This window comes from Drosophila takahashii, unplaced genomic scaffold, assembly GCF_030179915.1.
Source record: "Drosophila takahashii strain IR98-3 E-12201 unplaced genomic scaffold, DtakHiC1v2 scaffold_76, whole genome shotgun sequence".
NCBI lineage: Eukaryota > Metazoa > Arthropoda > Insecta > Diptera > Drosophilidae > Drosophila > Drosophila takahashii.
Genome location: NW_027221755.1, coordinates 49,472 through 60,722, shown reverse-complemented (window position 1 = coordinate 60,722; position 11,251 = coordinate 49,472). Strand labels below are relative to the sequence as shown.

General features: G+C 38.5%; 2 non-coding genes and 1 pseudogene across 2 annotated transcripts; all 3 read left to right on the top strand.

Moving 5' to 3' along the window:
* The first annotated feature begins 2,369 nt into the window (after positions 1-2,369).
* LOC138914688 (small subunit ribosomal RNA) lies at positions 2,370-4,364 on the top strand. Its single transcript, XR_011420503.1, has one exon. It is a non-coding gene; the product is annotated as a small subunit ribosomal RNA (ribosomal RNA).
* A 623-nt stretch (positions 4,365-4,987) lies between these two features.
* Positions 4,988-5,166, top strand: LOC138914693 (5.8S ribosomal RNA). The gene has a single exon (XR_011420507.1). It is a non-coding gene; the product is annotated as a 5.8S ribosomal RNA (ribosomal RNA).
* A 399-nt stretch (positions 5,167-5,565) lies between these two features.
* LOC138914691 (large subunit ribosomal RNA) lies at positions 5,566-8,333 on the top strand (annotated as a pseudogene).
* Positions 8,334-11,251: the final 2,918 nt, after the last annotated feature.

Genomic DNA, 11,251 nt, shown 5'->3' with positions numbered 1-11,251 from the left:
CAATGCTATATATAAATGATATCTTATACATATAATTCAATTATAGCGATATGGAAATACCATATTATATGTATAAAGAAAAAAAATGTTAATAAAATATATTGACATACAAATATGGCTAGTTGTAGGATATGCCGTATTCATTATATGGATACGGCATATAGATTATATAAATATGACAAAAAAATATTTTATATTGATATGGCAAATAAAGAAATTACTTGAATATGGAAAAATAAAGAAGTTATATTGATATGGAAGAAAATAATGAGTCATATAGATATGTTGGCATCAGTACGAAATATGCCCAATTTACATACACGGGGCCGCAGTACGAAAAATACCCAATATTTAGACGTCGTGGCCAAAAAACATATATAGGGAGGCAGTGCTCGCCGACCGGCCGTATTGTTCAAAATTTATGTTTATCATATTATTTTGGCAATGCTATATATAAATGATATTTATACATATAATTCAATTATAGCGATATGGAAATACCATATTATATGTATAAAGAAAAAAATGTATAATAAAATATACATTGACATACAAATATGGCTAGTTGTATGGATATATGCCGTATTCATTATATGGAACGCATATAGATATAAATATGACCAAAAAATATTTTATATTGATATGGCAAATAAAGAAATTACTTGAATATGGAAATAAAAGAAGTTATATTGATATGGAAGAAAATAATGAGTCATATAGATTGTTGGCATCAGTACGAAATATGCCCAATTTACATACACCGGGGCCGCAGTACGAAAAAATACCCAATATTTAGACGTCGTGGCCAAAAACATATATAGGGAGGCAGTGCTCGCCGACCGGCCGTATTGTTCAAAATTTATGTTTATCATATTATTTTGGCAATGCTATATATAAATGATATTTTATACATATAATTCAATTATAGCGATATGGAAATACCATATTATATGTATAAAGAAAAAAAATGTATAATAAAATATACATTGACATACAAATATGGCTAGTTGTATGGCATTATATGGCCGTTATTCATTATATGGATAGGCATATAGATTATATGGATATGACCAAAAAAAATTCATAAAGAAATTATATGAATATGGCAGAATAATTGGTTATATTAATATGATCAAATAATACTTTATATAAAAAAGTGAATATCTTTGGTTGGGTGGCAAAGAGAATTAAATATGCCCGATATATAGACGTCGTGGCCAAAAACTACTATAGGGTGAAGTGCTTGTCTGTTGGTCTATATATATACATATAATATTTTATGCGTACACATTATTATTATAGATAGTTAATATCTATCGTATGGGTGGCAAACGGAATTAAATAATTTCGATATTTAGACGTCGTGGCCAAAAACTACTATAGGATGGTCAGTGGTTGTCCACCAATTAATTATTGAACAAACCATATGAATATCATATGCTGTGTCAATATAATGTATATCAATAATAATAAAAAATAAGGATGGTACAGTAAGTAGTCCATCTACTATTGAACAAAATATATTATAATATATACTTTGTTATCAATAGAACAACATATATTAAAATCAAAATATTATCCGTATAAATTTGTTTCTTAAATGAAATTAAGACTTGGCTACGCGGGTATATTATAAACCCATGATAATAAGGTGAAACAGAGGTCAAGTTTCTATTATATATAGAATAACAAATTGTTTCCGACTTTTATCGTTAATCTTTGGTGGCAGGTATATATGATAATTTATATTTAATTATTATATCCCCTGTCGTTTGGGCACAGAGTATCGCTTGCCGGTACAATGTGTTTACAAAAAGCATTATAATAAAATATAATTGCAATATTAGTGATCAAAATAATTTCATATGCGCTCGGTTTTATATCATATATTACCAGAGAGTTATATGGAAAAGATAAATTTTAAATTTATCATCAAAATGCAAATGATTTAACTCAATATTTATATTGGTTAAACAAAAATTGTACAGTGTGGATACAATAATTATGTATGTTGAACAAAAATGATATTTTAGAATGAAATATGTATATATAATATACTAAAAACTTATAGAAAGAACAATATATATTGAAAATGGTGTTATAAAAAAGTTGTACTTTTTCTTTAACATCAATTATAAACTTGTTATATAGTGGGCGAAACAAGTAAAAATTAAAGAACGTATACGAATGCCATATAAAAATGGCCGTATTCGAATTAAAATAGAATTATTTCACAAAGCAAAAAAAAAATATTGAATTAAAATCAATATTTAAGAAAAACCGAACATATAAAATGGAAATAAAATCTATTATATTTATATTACTAATTTCTATTCAAAAAATATGAATGAAATATGAACGAAAACATTATTCTGGTTGATCCTGCCAGTAGTTATATGCTTGTCTCAAAGATTAAGCCATGCATGTCTAAGTACACACGAATTAAAAGTGAAACCGCAAAAGGCTCATTATATCAGTTATGGTTCCTTAGATCGTTAACAGTTACTTGGATAACTGTGGTAATTCTAGAGCTAATACATGCAATTAAAACATGAACCTTATGGGACATGTGCTTTTATTAGGCTAAAACCAAGCGATCGCAAGATCGTTATATTGGTTGAACTCTAGATAACATGCAGATCGTATGGTCTTGTACCGACGACAGATCTTTCAAATGTCTGCCCTATCAACTTTTGATGGTAGTATCTAGGACTACCATGGTTGCAACGGGTAACGGGGAATCAGGGTTCGATTCCGGAGAGGGAGCCTGAGAAACGGCTACCACATCTAAGGAAGGCAGCAGGCGCGTAAATTACCCACTCCCAGCTCGGGGAGGTAGTGACGAAAAATAACAATACAGGACTCATATCCGAGGCCCTGTAATTGGAATGAGTACACTTTAAATCCTTTAACAAGGACCAATTGGAGGGCAAGTCTGGTGCCAGCAGCCGCGGTAATTCCAGCTCCAATAGCGTATATTAAAGTTGTTGCGGTTAAAACGTTCGTAGTTGAACTTGTGCTTCATACGGGTAGTACAACTTACAATTGTGGTTAGTACTATACCTTTATGTATGTAAGCGTATTACCGGTGGAGTTCTTATATGTGTTTAATACTTGTATTTTTTCATATGTTCCTCCTATTTAAAAACCTGCATTAGTGCTCTTAAACGAGTGTTATTGTGGGCCGGTACAATTACTTTGAACAAATTAGAGTGCTTAAAGCAGGCTTCAAATGCCTGAATATTCTGTGCATGGGATAATGAAATAAGACCTCTGTTCTGCTTTCATTGGTTTTCAGATCAAGAGGTAATGATTAATAGAAGCAGTTTGGGGGCATTAGTATTACGACGCGAGAGGTGAAATTCTTGGACCGTCGTAAGACTAACTTAAGCGAAAGCATTTGCCAAAGATGTTTTCATTAATCAAGAACGAAAGTTAGAGGTTCGAAGGCGATCAGATACCGCCCCTAGTTCTAACCATAAACGATGCCAGCTAGCAATTGGGTGTAGCTACTTTTATGGCTCTCTCAGTCGCTTCCCGGGAAACCAAAGCTTTTGGGCTCCGGGGGAAGTATGGTTGCAAAGCTGAAACTTAAAGGAATTGACGGAAGGGCACCACCAGGAGTGGAGCCTGCGGCTTAATTTGACTCAACACGGGAAAACTTACCAGGTCCGAACATAAGTGTGTAAGACAGATTGATAGCTCTTTCTCGAATCTATGGGTGGTGGTGCATGGCCGTTCTTAGTTCGTGGAGTGATTTGTCTGGTTAATTCCGATAACGAACGAGACTCAAATATATTAAATAGATATCTTCAGGATTATGGTGTTGAAGCTTATATAGCCTTCATTCATGGTGGCAGTAAAATGTTTATTGTGTTTGAATGTGTTTATATAAGTGGAGCCGTACCTGTTGGTTTGTCCCATTATAAGGACACTAGCTTCTTAAATGGACAAATTGCGTCTAGCAATAATGAGATTGAGCAATAACAGGTCTGTGATGCCCTTAGATGTCCTGGGCTGCACGCGCGCTACAATGAAAGTATCAACGTGTATTTCCTAGACCGAGAGGTCCGGGTAAACCGCTGAACCACTTTCATGCTTGGGATTGTGAACTGAAACTGTTCACATGAACTTGGAATTCCCAGTAAGTGTGAGTCATTAACTCGCATTGATTACGTCCCTGCCCTTTGTACACACCGCCCGTCGCTACTACCGATTGAATTATTTAGTGAGGTCTCCGGACGTGATCACTGTGACGCCTTGTGTGTTACGGTTGTTTCGCAAAAGTTGACCGAACTTGATTATTTAGAGGAAGTAAAAGTCGTAACAAGGTTTCCGTAGGTGAACCTGCGGAAGGATCATTATTGTATAATATCCTTACCGTTAATAAAAAAATTTGTTAATACAAATTTAATACAAATTACCAATATATATATATATATACATAATAATTATAATAATAATTATACCAAAAATATGATCTTAAAAGTAAAAGATCAAATAAATTTCGAACAAGCAAATCGAAATATTGTAATAATATAATATTATTACAAATAAATTAAATAGAAACAAACATAAAATTCGAACAAGCAAATCGAATTATTAATATAATAAAATATATTTTATATATTTATTATAAACTTTTGTGTGTATATGGACCATAATATACACGCGTTGCGAGATGTATTGGCCAACTAATTTGATGATGATCATACATTGGATAATGCAACAACCTAAAATATACAATGTTGTACCTGGTTTCAGGTTAATGTTTTATATAAAATTATCAATATATATTAACAAACAAATGCCATTACAAATAATACTTTGATATATATTGTTTATATAAAACTAAGACATTTCGCAGCATTTATTTTAGGTATATAAATACATTTATTGAAGGAATTGATATATGCCAGTAAAATGGTGTATTTTTAATTTCTTTCAATAAAAACATATTTGACCAAATTTAAAACCAATATTATAAAACTCTAAGCGGTGGATCACTCGGCTCATGGGTCGATGAAGAACGCAGCAAACTGTGCGTCATCGTGTGAACTGCAGGACACATGAACATCGACATTTTGAACGCATATCGCAGTCCATGCTGTTATGTACTTTAATTAATTTTATAGTGCTGCTTGGACTACATATGGTTGAGGGTTGTAAGACTATGCTAATTAAGTTGTTTATACAAATTTTATAATAAAATTTTATAAGCATATGGTATATTATTGGATAAAAATAATTTAATTATTTTATTCATAATATTAACAAATATATGAAAAACATTATCTCACAATAGTAATTAAACTTTGAGAAAAACCAAGAGGAATATTTTCTTTTTCAATCAAATAATACTGAGAAATGTCTAGCATAAAATATTATCTAGAATTGTCCTCTTATTAATGATTTGAAATATGAAAAACGTTGACAATATTATTATTCTTCGTTAATTCGTTACAAATAAATGCCATTAATATATATATACGTCAGCTTTAAACGAATTTAATAAAATGTTTTATCATTATATATAAAGAATTAATTGCAAATAAAAGTTATATACAACCTCAACTCATATGGGACTACCCCCTGAATTTAAGCATATTAATTAGGGGAGGAAAAGAAACTAACAAGGATTTTCTTAGTAGCGGCGAGCGAAAAGAAATCAGTTCAGCACTAAGTCACTTTGTCTATATGGCAAATGTGAGATGCAGTGTATGGAGCGTCAATATTCTAGTATGAGAAATTAACGATTTAAGTCCTTCTTAAATGAGGCCATTTACCCATAGAGGGTGCCAGGCCCGTATAACGTTAATGATTACTAGATGATGTTTCCAAAGAGTCGTGTTGCTTGATAGTGCAGCACTAAGTGGGTGGTAAACTCCATCTAAAACTAAATATAACCATGAGACCGATAGTAAACAAGTACCGTGAGGGAAAGTTGAAAAGAACTCTGAATAGAGAGTTAAACAGTACGTGAAACTGCTTAGAGGTTAAGCCCGATGAACCTGAATATCCGTTATGGAAAATTCATCATTAAAATTGTAATATTTAAACAATATTATGATAATAGTGTGCATTTTTTCCATATAAGGACATTGTAATCTATTAGCATACCAAATTTATCATAAAATATAACTTATAGTTTATTCAAATTAAATTGCTTGCATTTTAACACAGAATAAATGTTATTAATTTGATAAAGTGCTGATAGATTTATATGAATACAGTGCGTTAATTTTTCGGAATTATATAATGGCATGATTATCATTGATTTTTGTGTTTATTATATGCACTTGTAGGATTAACAATGCGAAAGATTCAGGATACCTTCGGGACCCGTCTTGAAACACGGACCAAGGAGTCTAACATATGTGCAAGTTATTGGGATATAAACCTAATAGCGTAATTAACTTGACTAATAATGGGATTAGTTTTTTAACTATTTATAGCTAATTAACACAATCCCGGGGCGTTCTATATAGTTATGTATAATGATATTTATATTATTTATGCCTCTAACTGGAACGTACCTTGAGCATATATGCTGTGACCCGAAAGATGGTGAACTATACTTGATCAGGTTGAAGTCAGGGGAAACCCTGATGGAAGACCGAAACAGTTCTGACGTGCAAATCGATTGTCAGAATTGAGTATAGGGGCGAAAGACCAATCGAACCATCTAGTAGCTGGTTCCTTCCGAAGTTTCCCTCAGGATAGCTGGTGCATTTTAATATTATATAAAATAATCTTATCTGGTAAAGCGAATGATTAGAGGCCTTAGGGTCGAAACGATCTTAACCTATTCTCAAACTTTAAATGGGTAAGAACCTTAACTTTCTTGATATGAAGTTTAAGGTTATGATATAATGTGCCCAGTGGGCCACTTTTGGTAAGCAGAACTGGCGCTGTGGGATGAACCAAACGTAATGTTACGGTGCCCAAATTAACAACTCATGCAGATACCATGAAAGGCGTTGGTTGCTTAAAACAGCAGGACGGTGATCATGGAAGTCGAAATCCGCTAAGGAGTGTGTAACAACTCACCTGCCGAAGCAACTAGCCCTTAAAATGGATGGCGCTTAAGTTGTATACCTATACATTACCGCTAAAGTAGATGATTTATATTACTTGTGATATAAATTTTGAAACTTTAGTGAGTAGGAAGGTACAATGGTATGCGTAGAAGTGTTTGGCGTAAGCCTGCATGGAGCTGCCATTGGTACAGATCTTGGTGGTAGTAGCAAATAATCGAATGAGACCTTGGAGGACTGAAGTGGAGAAGGGTTTCGTGTGAACAGTGGTTGATCACGAGTTAGTCGGTCCTAAGTTCAAGGCGAAAGCCGAAAATTTTCAAGTAAAACCAAAAACGCAATATATACAAATCAAGCTAATATAATATACTTGAATAATTTTGAACGAAAGGGAATACGGTTCCAATTCCGTAACCTGTTGAGTATCCGTTTGTTATTAAATATGGGCCTCGTGCTCATCCTGGCAACAGGAACGACCATAAAGAAGCCGTCGAGAGATATCGGAAGAGTTTTCTTTTCTGTTTTATAGCCGTACTACCATGGAAGTCTTTCGCAGAGAGATATGGTAGATGGGCTAGAAGAGCATGACATATACTGTTGTGTCGATATTTTCTCCTCGGACCTTGAAAATTTATGGTGGGGACACGCAAACTTCTCAACAGGCCGTACCAATATCCGCAGCTGGTCTCCAAGGTGAAGAGTCTCTAGTCGATAGAATAATGTAGGTAAGGGAAGTCGGCAAATTAGATCCGTAACTTCGGGATAAGGATTGGCTCTGAAGATTGAGATAGTCGGGCTTGATTGGGAAACAATAACATGGTTTATGTGCTCGTTCTGGGTAAATAGAGTTTCTAGCATTTATGTTAGTTACTTGTTCCCCGGATAGTTAGTTACGTAGCCAATTGTGGAACTTTCTTGCTAAAATTTTTAAGAATACTAATTGGGTCAAACCAATTAGTTCTTATTAATTATAACGATTATCAATTAACAATCAATTCAGAACTGGCACGGACTTGGGGAATCCGACTGTCTAATTAAAACAAAGCATTGTGATGGCCCTAGCGGGTGTTGACACAATGTGATTTCTGCCCAGTGCTCTGAATGTCAAAGTGAAGAAATTCAAGTAAGCGCGGGTCAACGGCGGGAGTAACTATGACTCTCTTAAGGTAGCCAAATGCCTCGTCATCTAATTAGTGACGCGCATGAATGGATTAACGAGATTCCTACTGTCCCTATCTACTCACAGTCGATTTTGGATTGCTCGAGTGAGCAGACGTGTGTTTTCGTGCGCTCCGTTAGTTAATTCAAAAACAACAGTCCCCGGTTAGCTACATAGCTGAAACTAGCACCAAATTCGTGTTTATTGCCTGTGAAAACGGTTTCGGTTTTTTCTGCATGAAAAACTGTGCGGTTGAGTGATATTTCGCGTTTTTCATTTTGTGAATTTTGTTTTCATATTTGCCTCATTTAGGCATATTTTATTTGACAGTTGTCTGAAAGGTAATTGTGACTTTGCTATTTGTCATATATTTGGTACGGAAATTGGACAAAGGTGTGTGACTTTGATAAGTGGTTCGAGCATTGGAATTTCAGCAAATCAGCTGATTGGGATACCAGATCAGCAAAATAGAGTCGGGGTTCCATCCAATATGGATGTTAGCGAGTCTGGGAGTGAACATGGGAGCAGCCGCAGTTCAGCCCGTGGAAGGACCGTGCGCGCTAGGGGAAAACGCAGTATGGGGCCGCCGAGAGATGCATCACGGGCAAAGGTTCCAGCTATTGGTGGGACAAAGGACACGCCAGTGTCTTTAGATGAAGAAAATGAGCCATTATGGATGGAGATGCCGAGTGCTGCTGCGATTGCCGCAAGTTCAGCTGACCCTGTGAATGCTGCTCTGAACGCCGCTGAAAACGCCGCTGCGACTATTGACGCCCCAGATACTGCACCCATTGTTACTCCAGATATTCCGGTAGTCTCCATCATGGAGAAGGTAAAGATGGGAAGCGGTGCCATAGCACGAGAATTGGCGGACATCCGGACCTCGTTCGCGAAAGTATTGGTTGCCTCGACGACCAGCTCAAAACTGGCTGGAAAAATCCAGAATAATTTCAACAGGTATGAGGAGATTATCAGTGCTATGATGATTCACATTGGAGTCCTCGAGGATCGTGCAAGCAGACAACCAACGCCAACACCGGTCGTCTCGGCTGCCTCCTATGCAACTACTGCTGCAAGAGGCGCGCATCTTGTTGGCCAACCTGCTCCCCCCGTAGCCGCACCACGGAGCGTGAACATTCGCGAAACGTGGTCAGCGGTCGTTGCCGGCGACGATCCCACCCTCTCGGGAAGGCAGATTGCGGACAAAATCCGCAAGGAGGTTGCGCCCGCCCTGGGCGTTAGGGTTCATGAGGTGCGTGAGCTGAAGAGAGGCGGTGCTATTATTCGCACGCCATCTCGAGCAGAAATGACCAAAGTTGTCGCATCTGCAAAGTTCGCTGAGGTGGGCCTTAAGGTGTCGAGAAATCCGATTATAAAACCTCGGGTGATTGTGCAAGACGTTGACACCACCATAGGACACGAGGAATTTATGCTGGAACTCAAAGAGAAAAACTTTGAGGATTGGTCGATGAAGCAGTTTCAGAAAGCGGTGGTTTTGACCACAAAGCCCTGGTCTACTGCCAACGGTGCCACAATTAACGTGACACTGGAAGTAGACGACCAGGCGCTGAGCCTTCTAGATGGTGGCAGAGTTTACATCAAGTGGTTCTCTTATCGCTGTCGGCGGCAAGTGCGCACCTACGCTTGCCATAATTGCCTGGGATTCGACCACAAGATTGACAACTGCAGGTATACGAAGCAGGTCTGCCGTCAGTGCGGACAGGATGGCCACAAAGCGGTACAATGTTGTAACCCGGTGGATTGCCGTAACTGCCGGCATAAAGGGCTTCCCTCAGGACATTATATGCTCTCAGGAGGTTGCCCGATATACGGCGCGGTGATAGCAAGGGTGCAAGCTAGACATTAATATGTTCAGCTTCATCCAAGCAAATTGTGGCAAAGGCCGTTGCGCTTTCATCGAGCTTGCCAAGCAGGTGAGAGATGCTGGCCACCTGTTCGCACTAGTCCAGGAGCCCTACGTGGACACAGCTGGAAGAATGACTGGACTCCCTGGAGGGATGAGGGTCTTCGCAGACAAGAGGAGGAAAGCCGCAATCATAGTGGATGATGCAAATGCCATCTGCATGCCCATCGAGAGCCTGACGACGGAGTACGGAGTGTGCGTGAGTGTCACGGGAAGATACGGCACTATCTTTCTGGCCTCCGCATACTGCCGGCATAGAGCTGCTCTGGAGCCCTACACCGACTACCTGGATTCGGTCCTGCTGCTGGCCAGCACGACACCGACAATCCTTGGAATAGATGCTAACGCCGTGTCCCCCATGTGGTTTAGTAAATCTCCACCCAACTCTGGAGATAGTCATCGTCGCGAACGGGGACAGCACTTGACCGAGTGGATCATTGCAAGCGGTGCCTGTGTGCTCAACACAGCCAGCCAGGTGTTCACGTTCGATAATATTCGCTCCAGTAGTGATATCGACGTGACCTTCGCCAACGACGCAGCGCGAGCATGGGCTATGTTCGAATGGAGAGTCGACTTCTGGGATCTCAGTGACCACAACATTATCACTGTTGAGGTTACTCCAGATCCCAATAGGGCCGTTGAGAGCCTAGCTCCGGTACCGCAATGGAGACTCTCCAATGTAAGTTGGCGAAGATTCGGTGAGGAGCTAAGGAGTGCAGCAAGAGGTCTCGAGGAACTGGAGGAATCGCCGTTGGACGAACGAGTGTCTGCCCTCCGCTCTACCGTACAGGACGTGTGCGACAGAGTGATGGGGCGCAGGATGCCTGCAGAAAGGAGAAAAGTAATATGGTGGAATCCTGAACTGAGTACCAAACGCCAAGAGGTTCGGAGACTGAGGCGGAGGCTGCAGGAAGCTCGTCGGAGTGGTACCGATGATGCTGTGCAACTTGTTGCTGGTCTGAGGCTTGCTTCAGCCCAGTACAAGAAGCTTATCCTGACGACAAAGGAGCAAAACTGGCGGGACTTCGTGGGACGGCACAAAGATGATCCATGGGGGCACGTATACCGAATATGCCGAGGCCGGAAGAAGACAACCGATCTCGGATGTCTTCGGTCGAACGGCGCGCTTAT